The sequence below is a fragment of the Cyprinodon tularosa genome, unplaced genomic scaffold (genome assembly GCF_016077235.1).
Source record: "Cyprinodon tularosa strain WSP-4 unplaced genomic scaffold, ASM1607723v1 ctg1, whole genome shotgun sequence".
Taxonomy (NCBI): domain Eukaryota; kingdom Metazoa; phylum Chordata; class Actinopteri; order Cyprinodontiformes; family Cyprinodontidae; genus Cyprinodon; species Cyprinodon tularosa.
This window is the reverse complement of record NW_024037781.1, coordinates 2,891,397-2,903,883: the sequence shown is the minus strand read 5'-3', so window position 1 is coordinate 2,903,883 and position 12,487 is coordinate 2,891,397. Positions and strand designations below refer to the sequence as shown.

Below are 12,487 nucleotides of genomic sequence, written 5' to 3'. Positions count from 1 at the left end.
GGGTTACCGGTGTTGGTGATTTATTGTGCTCAAAAACTCAAAACAGGGTGCAAAAGAAACTAAACATATACAAGATACTCTGGGCCTCAGCCTCCCTCCAGTTACCAGCAATGTAACAAAGAAACAGAAAACAAAAATTGCCGCTTTTCTTCCCACAGCCCTCATTCAATAGTTTAAGCCCCTACCCTCAGGCTCTCTTATTTCTGATTTCTTCTCATTAATCACTTTGTCCATATATTACCTCCACAAACAATTGATGTACAAAAACAAATAATTTTTACAACTTAATTCTTTTACACAGATTCATTGACTTATTCAATTACACCAAACTGGGTTTGAACCCAGCAAAGACGCAGCCAGACTGAAGATGACAAGTCCCCGTAGCATAAACACGTACACACCCACACCCCCCACACACCCACACACACACACACACACACACACACGGCTAACCCCACTGAAATATTAAGTGTGCACCCTCAATACGCCAACAGGTAACCAGGAACAGCTTGTGTGTTTTAAGTTCATGGAGCTACTTGGCTCAGCGCGAGTGTATTGGTCCTCACAAACACACTATAACAGGAATGTGTGTGTGGCGCACAAAGTTAGAGAGGTTGTTTTAAGCGACGAGGTGGATTCGTCACAGTCACAATAACCATGACATGAAATGTTCATATCCTACAACAGGGATGTTCTTCTGGCAAACGGGTAGATAAATAAGGATCTCACCGAATTTGGTGGAAGCTGCATCTCGTTCGTTACATTCGCCATCTTCCCTCTAATTGTCTGCACCTGCGCTTGGGTTCAGAAGCCTGTTAAAGCGCAGTATTTTCAGCGCCCCAAGACCATAAAGTTCCGGGACGCTGATTGGCCATCAAATTCACCTAGCAATAGTACATGATTGACAGATTCTCTGCAAATGTGGGGCTGTCTGATCAGCGCCCCCAGAACAGAGACGGTAGGAGTCTGTCTGTGGAAATCCACAAATTAACAGTAGATAGGGAAATGTAGTTTATATAATTTGTTTTGCTTATAGGTACACAGTCTAGAGAGTAAAACTGACATTTATGAGTTAATTTCTAAAAATATATTTTACATTTCTCTCTTCTTATCAGGGAGGGCGGTGCCCCAGCGCCCCCTATGGGCCGGCCGCCACTGGTTGAGTTTCTGAAATACTCACTGCAGTCCATCTAACATAAACAGCGCATATTCAAAGTGACTTGCATTCTATTTAATTTCCGTTTAGATGCTTGGTTTAGACTTAAAGCAGTAATTACCAAATCTAGCTACCAAAAGGCAATAATTTTACTATAATGTGATTGGCTATTTTAGTTAACAGGCATTTGAATGGGTACACAGAGAGTCACTTTGTTTTTTTTACCTACATTGTATCACAGTGTCAATCTCAGCAGTGAGCTCTCCTGAATGTAGCTCTACTTGTTGAAAGATTCCAGGACTTTAAACTCTCGTTAGACCCTTCTAATGTTCTGTAGTGGCTTGCAGAAAATGACAATATGTTGAGAGAAGTGGATTCTTAGTGCAGTTGAAGAAGAGCTTTGCTAAAGCTGTGGGGCTGGCAGAAGAGGAACTGAACAGAGCACTTGACTAGTTCACAGCCCATCTTACCACCAAGTGTATTTGGCTCTCTAAGGCTTTGTCATAGCATAGATTAACATTCAAGCCTCATGTTTGGTCACCAGAAGAACAAACCACTCCATTCATATTTCCCAGCACCCACTGAGTGGATAAAAGGGGAGAACTGCAAATAAAATGCCTCAACTTCTTTTTGTGTTCCCACCCACGTCTTTCCAAATTCAACCCAATGCCTTTTCTCTCCATTCAAGCTGTTTTCTTCAGTTTTAGTATAAGACAAGGAAGTGGCCTGGAGCCAGTTCTCTACTGCTGGGGAACTGGACCATGAATGCCAAGATGGATTGGATTTTATAGCTGGAATGTTGGGGGGGGTTGGCTGGGCATGAAAAAGATTTGACACACTGGCACTCAGTGATGCCAAGGCCCCTGAGCTTGACACCCTGCTGAGCAGCAAATATAGCAGAAAGGGTGTTATAACTAGAAATAATCTTTTCGGAGAGTGAAGATATCAAATGAAGAAAAAATACATTCAATTATGACATTGGAATCACATTTTTGAATTGCATTCCAGTCGAAAACTCTCATTCCTTTTAAAAGCAGGACCAACAGTACAAAAAAAAGTGAGCAATATATAGAATTTGAAGAGTTTTGCTTCTCACTATCTTACTTTTCCTTATACATCTTCACTCCTCCACTTACAAGTTAATATATGCTGCAGGTGTGTCTCAAGTAGTCAAGACTTCTCCAAAACACAGTTTCACTTCATTTTAGCTCTACACCAGTAGCTCCAGGTATTTGGTTGTCAAATCGTGCTAAATTCATCCAACACTTCCCTTCCCACACATGTCAGTGCTGATAAGAACATGAGGGGGGGAAAAATCCATAAGGTGGAAAATATGAACTTGGAAGGACTGGTGGAAACAACAAAATCTCTGTTACCAGGATGGTTACAGTTTTTCAGTAGGTGAAAGAAAAAAATCCATATCTAATTTTATATTTAATCTTGCAGCCAAAAAGCAACCCAATTACCACTACACCTATTTGTTCCAGAGCCCAAAGAATAAACAATCTAAGCCACTGACTAAAAGCTTAAATTCAGCGGGGGGGCCTGATAAGTATTTGTTTTGGGGGGTTTTTTGTGTTTTTTTTCTCTGTATGACTAATAACAGCTGCAATTTTGCATATTAAAATCTTCTTTATACCGAGTAGAGATTACAAGTGCCAACAGTCAACTATTGCGCTAATCATCCATAAGCCCATCGTTTACACATGCTTTATTTTGCAGTCACCCCATGACCTCTGGCTCTCAGTTCCAGAGGTCAAGGGCTGACAGAAGGGAAAGTGATCATTTAATTTTTATCTTTACAGTTTTATATATTAGGGGAGTCAGGACATTTTTATCGGTTTTTACCTTTACCTCAATTTTTTACAGGCTATTTGTACTGTAATGACTGTAATTTAACCTAGTAAACTTAACTCCGCCCATTAACACTCATAAAAGCGCATAATTTAATAACGTGGTTGAACAGACATTATCAGATGTAGTGACAACGACAAAAACAATTTATTATGAAATAACTAATAACTAATTGTATCAAATAAAGTTTTTGAAATGATTGGCTTATTCAACTATTTTACTTTTCCCTTTGTCCTTTTCCTGAATTATAGCACACTTTAAAAAAACAACGAAAAAGAAAAGTTAGATTGGATATCGAAGGAATGATGGTGATCCAGCATTCTGATCCAGTTAAATCATTTTTATTTAGATATTAGGCAGCAATACTATTAGAGTCACCTAGTTACATCATCAGGCAGAGTGCTAGCAGATTTTTGTGTTAATTTGTCACATTTTCTTTAATCAATGTTAGTTCCAAGACTGGTGCTTTTAATAACATGAAGTGTAAGGTTCATTCTTTGAAATGTGGCATGGGATGACTAGCAGTTATCCGGCGATATACTCAGTCCAGGCATCCGTATCATATTGGGTTGGAAAGAAATGCATTTTAGCAACTCTAATTATTTGTCACATTTGTTGCAAAGTAGGGCAACTGTCCCCTGCCCTACTTCCATATTTAAAACTAGCTATGTTTGCTTAAAAACATTAGTAGCTCTGGAGTTCAGTGCTTCCCCTAATATCCATCCATACATCCATCCATTTTCCTTCATGTTTATCCCTTCTGGGGTCACGAGGGGTGCTGGTGCCTATCTCGAGCTGTCATTGGGCGAGAGGCGGGGTACACCCTGGACAGGACACCAGTCTATCGCAAGGCAACAAAAGACAAACAGGATAAACAACCATTCAACCAACCACTCACACCTAAGGAGAATTTAGAGAAGCCATCAACACCTTTGTTTATAGATTTTCAAGATCCACCTGTTTTTCAGAGTAGTCCTGTTTCTCTGACTGAGACTGGCTGGATGTGCTCTATTCATCATCTGACATAAGAGCTGGCGCGGAGCTTGTCTGCCTGGCTGTGTTTCCTGAACAGAGCCACCTGTGGAGCTGGTTTACAGTTACCTTTTGTATCTCTGCTTCTTTTTCTATGTTTGCTTCTGTCTCCTTGAACTCCAGCCGGTCTCAGCAGATGGCTGCTAACACTGAGTCTGGTTCTGCTGGAGGTTTTGTGTCTGTTAAAAGGATTTTTTTCCTCTCCACCTTTGCTACAAACATGCTTAGTGTAAGGGATTGACTTAGAGTCAATGAGTCGATGCGATCAATTGGTTTTCCTTAAGTCGAGCATACACTGTGATTTTTTCAATCGTTGCATACAGCTAAAGCTCATACTGTACGACCAAACCGAAGGGTTAGGTCATACAGTGTGAGTTCACAGCTGACGTATGTTGTCACACTGTGCGGCCCGACACTCTGATGCAATCTGCTTGCTCACACTGTACGTCTAAAAAGCATGCTGGACTCAGCTCCGCAGTGAGATGACGCTTCTGGGACTCTTCTATCTGTAAGCCAGACCAGTAGAAGAGGAATATGAAGCTCACTAGAGTGAAACACGCTGCCTTGGCTATTTGTGCAATTTTGTGTGCTTAAAGCCATAAAAAGAACAGGCGACGACATATTTGGACAAAGACATGGCTTAGCAAACGTGGCAACTACTAACTGTCAATTTTACAGAAAGAACTCTATTTCACGCACACCCCCGACATGCTTCTGGGTTTTTGTCTGAGAGAAAGAAGAACAAGAAGAATTCTTGTTTGCGAATGCGCACTGAGCGATTTGTCCAAAACCAGGATCTTTCGTCTAGCAAGGAAACATTTAGTATGTTAAGATGTTTTTATGGGTGCAAGGTTCAAATAAAAAAAACTATTTAAAAAAATAAGTTTTGAGTGATAGGGCTGTCTGTGAATCTGTGCACCTGTCTTCTTCTCCAAGTTAAGAAACATGACTGCTTGTAAACATGGTTGCAAAGGGCTAAATATTTGGTAAGGGGTGTACATGGTTGTTTACTCTTGTATGGGTCTGTGTAGCCATGTGCTATACAAGTGACCTGTCCAGCATGTACCAGACCCAGTTAAGGAGATGGATTTCAATTAACCCCTGTCATTCTGCTGATCTCCAACATATGTGGGCAACTTTATATTAACTATTGCTAAAACAAAATTAAAAACAGCCAGTTTTGCAGGCAAATCAAAATGACATGATAGAAATCTAATTTAGAGTGAATAAAATTTGAACTGTCAAGTTGAAAAATTAGTGAAGAAAATGCAAGGTTAACTAAAAGCCCACATGCATTTAAATTATGTTGCAGTACAGATTAATTCTCCCCTGCTAGTCAGAGAAATGCAATATTTTCTGCACCAGCAGCTAAATGCATTCCATTTCATTATTCAATATTTTGCTCTGTGTTTGTTTCTGCCGTGGTAACAAATTAAGCCTGCAAAGATTTGCTGTAGCAGTGTTAACAGTTTGAAAACATGTTTGCGTTGATAAAGAAAAAGGTTCACGAATATAGTCCCCTAAACTTCAAATAACCTTACAGAAATTCTTTGCAAAGTTTTCCATAATTCATAAGAGTATATAAAGCATTTGTATTATTCATTTACCATGTCATATCCACTTTACTGCTTTGAAGTGAAGAATGAGTTAGTGTTTAAAGTCTCATCGAATTTTATGTAGACCTGAAGGATCTATTTATCATTTAGAGGCAGGATTTACTTTCTTAATGTTTTTGAAGGATGTGTAAATATATTCTGTGCAAGCAACTAGGGAAACTAGCCATTACTCATCCCCTCTTTCTTCAGAGAAATATCACAAGAAGCTATCCCTTGTTTACCTAAATAATTTTAAGCTTTATCATATAAAGCTCAAATATAAGCTAAAATAATAAAGAGAAGAATTTGGAATTGGTCTCAAATGGCTTTGTCTATTGTTTGAGTTTAATATCATTGGAAAGATATAAATATATATCATGAGTGTCAGCAATGTAGTCCAACCCTGGATACTTTATTTACATTTTCTTTTATTTCTATAGTCCTTCAGCCTAACCCTAAAACTGCCATTGTGAATAAAGGGATGCTTATGAGTTGAACATAACAAAACGTAGCTCTCAAAATGCAAAATGTAAAAATAGCAGGCAAAATTACAGCAGAAGAAAATAACAGTTTTAGAAGATTTTTTGAGTGAGTCCTACAAAGTGAGTCCTACAAAGAGCAGAACACATAATTAACCCTTCATATTATCCACTCCACATTGAATTTGAGCTACTTCCATATGGAGAGAGGTTCAGGCAACCAAAAGCAAGATGAAGTAGATGGAAAAACTTAATTCAGACCATTAGGGTATATTTTAAAAATAGCCAGGCTTTATTTGTTGTTCAGCCTGTCTTAACTGATACTTTTATATACTTAATAGATCTGGATAAGCTAAGTTAACCTGAGTTACCTCACATGAAATGCAGCTAGAAGGACAGTAAATAATGATTAAAACATACAACATAACCTCAATATGTAGGGCTTGCTTACCAGATATACTACTGTTAAAATGTGTTCACTTTATAACTGGTTGATATCCTTGTAGATTTAGCATATTTTTTGTAGAACACTGTATTGTATATTTTGTTTTTTGGAGAACAAGTTATCTAATTTTGTTTTTCTCCCAGCTTGAACCCATGTGGATTATAAAAAAAATAGTTTAAATTGATGACTAAGTGTCCATTCTATATTATCCTTACTTTATAGACAAAGTCTACTTGGTCATTTGTTCTACAGCTGTGATACTGTACATAGACTGAAGGGTCACTGACTGCTGTTCGTAACAGAGTTATTTTAAACCAAACTGTGTAAATTAACACAGAATGTTTTTAAACATGCTGCATGTAGCATTCTTGGCTAAAAAAACTGAATAATGTAAATTAGTGAGTTGTTCTTAAAGTAAATAATTAGAGGACAGCAAAGGGGTTTGTAATCTGCTGCATTAACAATACTTACATGTACAAATTATTGATTTACAGATCTTTTTGTGGATTTTTGGTTACATTTGTGAAAGATTGTCAAAGTAACAATAAATGACTTGTGCGAATACCATAACTTCTACATTATTGACGTTATTATTCTGTTTCCAGCTTCCAGAAAACTAAAGGAAGGTTTAGATAAGTTGGAATGATGGGGAACCTGCCATGTATTTATATTAATTTTTATTTGACCATATTTAATGTCAGAGATGAGGTTACTCTTCAGTACTCCCCTGGCTTAATACTTACCAGCAAACTGTTAAAACTAGGGTCACAAGTTCATTTTTCTATCTGCATCAAGATCTCCCCTCTTTATCATGCATGTCCCCATGTGTGTCTACTGAAAACATAAGTTAGTTGTTAAGTGCTTACAGAGGTTGGAAAGAAGGCATAATAGAAGAGAAATACATTTCTTATTTGAAATTGGTGCCAATAGCCTCTGTTAGACTGTGACGTCCAAACAAGCAATATAATCATTGCAAATGAAGAGAAACTTATATTTGAATATACAAATGTAAACATAAAAACGTATTTGATTGGTTTTTGGTATGCAAAACAAGATACTGCTTCGAAAAGGATTTATGTAAAAAAAAATAATGCAATGTGTACGGCAGTTCTATAACAAATCTCTTATTTGTACATTTAAAGTTAAAGAAATTTCGAGAATGATGTGGGAAAAACAGTTTACAAAGTTCATTATTCTACTCTTGATACTTGAATAAATCAAACGGTCGTTCAAGTTCTCACAGGTAGAAAAAAGCTTCCCAGAAACAATGATAGCTGCACATATGTGCACTCAAAAACCAAGCTGAGAGGACATGAGGCAATTAACCCTCACCATCCATTTGTGACCAGCTCCACCCCTCAGATGTATGACCTCCTATCCTAATATGTCACAAAAGGGGGAAACCAATCCTCTGAACCTGAAACTGGTTGAGTTTTTTTTTTGTTCTTTTTTTTCCTGCGGTGAATGGGAATTAGGCAACAAAGGAGGCACTTACACTGAAGAGCTTCACATGGTCCTCCGGGAGATAAAAGAAGCAGGCAGTCACTCTAGTTCCAGAAAACAATAGCGGCAGGAAAAAAAATCCTAAGTTGGAGACGTAGGTAAAATGTAAGACCAAGAGGAAGCAGGTTCACCCATCCACGAGCAGATATGCAAATCAAAGCACTATTGTTCTTTTCCTACATCTTCCCTCCTCCTCCTGTTCAGCTTTGCCCCCCACCAACACAACCAACCCGCGCCTTCAGGTTTGACTTGTCATGTGCTCCGACTCAGGCAAGCGTGAAGCAGGCAAAAGAAACAGAGGCTCCCTGGACCTTGTGCATAGATTAGGAATGTCATACATCCCTTATGTGGATTTTTTTACTCCTCAGCTATATTTAATACCAAATAGATGGGTTTTGAGTTAGTTCCCCCTCCCAACTACTTTTAACTTTCAGTGGCTATCACTGAGTGGAGCAAGGGAGAGTTATTCATTGCTTTAAAGACTAACAGAAGGATTTTAAAATCTGTTCTCTGAGCTACAGGGAGCCAGTGTAAGGACTTCAGAACTGGGCGCATGTGCTCTACTTTCTTAGTACTTGTGAGAACACATGCAGCAGAGCTTTGAATCAGCTGCAGCTTTCTGATTGACTTTTTAGGCAAACCTTTGAAGACACAGATGAATTAATCAATTCTACTAAAAATAAATGCATGACTGTTTTCTATTTTTTCTGTAGACAAGTTTTCAATTGTCAATGTAAAGGGCAACATCAGTTACATAAAAATTAGAAGTATTTAGACCTTTAGTGATGACCAAGACCAAAATAGGTCCTCGATTGTGTCTTGACTGTTTAATATGTTGAGTCAAACAAAAACTTTTAAGTGTATCAAACAGTTTGCACCTCTGTCTTCAGTGTTGCCCACATGTGCATTTCAGTCCCCTACAACGATTACGTAGTAATGTTCAATACATAGACTCATTGAAATTCACATGAAATCATTTCATATATATATATATATATATATATATATATATATATATATATATATATATATATATATATATATATATATATATATATTAGTTTAACTTTGTTTTCATCAAGACACAGAGTTTTTTTGATGATCTCCGATAGCTCAGCGTGAAAAACAGCAGATACCAGGCTGTTCTCTACATCCTGTTTCTCTGCTTGGTTTGGATGTGTGTCAAAGCTGAAGGTAAGAAAAACTTTGGTTTTCAGTCCAAGCTTGTTTAATTTTTCAACTGGGCCGCTGTAACAATGAGCCATTGTTACCTGTATATTGGCCAAAATAGCAGCTAAACACAGCATCTGGTTTTCTACATTGGTTTATTTTTGTTGTTTTGGGTGAAGTGGATTTGTTTGGGTTGTGGTTCTTTGGTTGGCCACATCTTGTTTTCATTTTTGTAAAAAGGTAAAATGATTTCACTTTACAAAATTTTGTTTTTGTTTAACTCTTCATAAAAGGGAAATTCATGGATTAAAGAGTTAAAATATTGTGAAATACTCACCTCTGCTGTTTCACTCTCCAAGCAGGTGTGTACAGGACTGAACCATTGGATAATTGAAGGGGGGGAGGTTGATCTGATGTATGGTGTTTTCTATATTGAGTTTGAGTATTTGTTTGGATTGAATTTAAAATATTTGTTTTCTGTATTAATTGGTAAAAGTATTTCTTAATTAGCTGTTCGTTTATACTAAATTTTCCTTTTCTTCTTGTTATTGTGAAGCTGAACATCCTTTTAAAATGGATTCTACCAATGTAGTTCCTCCTCTATATAAGAAACATGTCTGCCATTGTTCTTGGTTGGTGTGGTTTGGTTGATGTCCTGCACCAGCAAAAAAAATTAAAGTTTTGTTAGCTGAAAACTCTTCAGAGCATGTCCTTCTTTCAACCAGTTTGGGTCCCACCTCAAAGACTGCTTGGCCTCCTGACAAGCGTGTGACAGCCACACAAAACAAAACATACCAGCCCTGTTTTATTTTGCAATGCACTTTGGGACCACTAGGGGTCTGAGTACACCCAGTTGGGATATCACTGTATTAGATTAAAGGACCAGTATAATATATATTTTTTTTTTTTTAAGGAGAAAAAAGTTCTAATTTTTGTCATATATTAAGATTTGTTTGATCTAAAGTATTTGGGTGACAAAAAAATAAAATAAAAAGATCTAGGGACCTCACACAATTACAGACAAATGTCTAAATTAAATTAGATGAAAAATTGCACCCATAAATCATCACCTGAGATGACGATAACTCAAGTTTAAGCAAAGGCTGTAGCTCTAATAAAAAAAAATATATGCTTTCCCAGTCTGTGCTGAGAAGGTTACATCCTTGTGACATTTACTGATTTCCAACACTAGTATATTTGCCTTTATTTCCCAAGCTCAACAATGGCTTATTTGGCTGTTGACGTGAATACAGCTTCCTTCAGTAACTCATCTTGTCATAATATTATGAAAACATCAAGTTTAGGTATTATATATTTTTTTTAGAAAGCAAATGTCTGTGTCTGGTCCATGGATGTCAGCATCAATGTAGAAAATAGAAAATGAGTAGACTTGTGGGCATGCTGACTTGATTGACACCTGTCTCAGACTATCACGGGTTCTTTGTCCTGATTAGCATTTGGAATATTTTTGTGGGCAAAGTTAATGTGAAGTGCAAGCAACAAAACATGAAATACTCCAAAGTGTCAAAATATAAAAGCTCTTTGCACACTAGAACCCATTTTTAGCATATTTTGCTTTTTTTCTAAGCTCTGAAGCAAAACACAAACTCTACACTTTTATATAATATATTATATAAGCCTAAATGAAAATAAAATGTGATTAAGCCTAAATGAAAATAAAAAAAAATGTTTTTCAGACTTGTATTTCAAAGCTAACACAAACATGACTAGAGATGGACTGAAGCCATATGGCTTAACTGTAGAGATTAACCCATTTGCCAATACAAGTGAGGAAAGCAATTATGCATCACAGTTGACAGAAGATAGGGTTTTAATGATGGGGGGTGTCTAAACAGCCCAGCAACATCAACAGCTAAGTTGAGCTCCACCAAAGACTTTGTGTCCTGCTGATGAATGCAGACGTTCCTATTCATCGACTTATTCATTAACGGGAGAGATGACTGATTACACGGAGCATTAGATGTGCCGCTCTCTTTAGATGTGATTGTTTGGTGCTTTGTGAAGATTCCAGACGACATCAGGCTGATTTTCCACATCCTCACTTCATAGATATGAACATTACGATTATGTGCTTGTCTGTCAGAGGGACGGTCGAAGTATCCTTTATTTGTTAGGTTTTGATGTGTGTTTTATATCTTTTGTACACTCTGAACAATGAATGCAATTACGAGATAGATTTCAAAGCTGCTATGAGTTTGTTTTCTGTCTGGAAAGATTGTTGCCATCTCCATTTTTTCCCCTAAGCTTTGCACCCTTTGCTTTTTCTTTCAATATTTTTTATATTTTTATACTATAATGGGTCTGTGAAAAGGATGTTTGTCAATTAGCTCCTTTATCCATTCATACCTTTATGGTTTAAGTATTAAAGTTCCCTGACTACCTTGTGATGCTTTTTACTTAAGATGGATCAGTTTAAACTCCTATCTGCTATAGCAAAATTTAAGTATTCTCTCTTTTGTTATATTTTGGTACAGTTGCTCAAGGGTCATTTACCATCATGATCATAGAGACTTTTACAGGCACTGGTTAAAGTTGGTACAAAATGGACAAGGGACATGGCAAACTCGGGGGCCCCCGAAAAAAGTTGACATGTATATGTGTATATATACATATATATATATATATATATATATATATATATATATATATATATATATATATATATATATATATATATGTGTATGAGAAGATGAGGTGCCAGAGACTCCGTCATCAATGTACCACCGAAACATAATTTAAGTGGCAGATATCAGGAAATCCTAACAATGGCTTGACAAAGTCGGACTGAAGGAGAGCACAGAGGCACTCATCATGGCTGCACAGGAGCAGGCTCTGAGCACTAGAGCAATAGAAGCCCAGATCTACCACACCAAACAAGCCCCCAGGTGCAGACTGTGCAAAGAGGCCCCTGAGACAATCCAGCACATAACTGCAGGGTTTAAGATGCTGGCAGGGAAAGCTTACATGGGGCACCATAAACAAGTGGCTAGAATAGTATAGAGGAACACCTTTGCAGAGTATGGGCCGGAAACCCCAAGGTCAAAGTGGGAAATACCTCCAAAGACGGTAGAGAAGGACCAAGCCAAGATCCTGTGGGACTTCCAAATACAGATTAACCTAATGGTAATGGCAAACCAACCGGACATTGTGGTGGTGGACAAAAAGCAGAGGAAAGCCGTTGTGGTTGACATGGCAAGTGAATGCAACATCAGGAAAAAAGACATGAAAAACT

The 12,487-nt window shown here is 37.5% G+C and overlaps 1 protein-coding gene across 1 annotated transcript in view; it reads right to left on the bottom strand.

Annotated features, from left to right (window-relative positions):
* LOC119784483 (E3 ubiquitin-protein ligase Midline-1-like) overlaps positions 1–8,241 on the bottom strand; it is an 86,838-nt gene extending 78,597 nt beyond the window's left edge. The window contains exon 1 of the mRNA XM_038286660.1: positions 8,057–8,241. The gene's annotated coding sequence lies outside the window, so the exon portion shown is untranslated. The remainder of the gene's footprint in view (positions 1–8,056) is intronic.
* Positions 8,242–12,487: the final 4,246 nt, after the last annotated feature.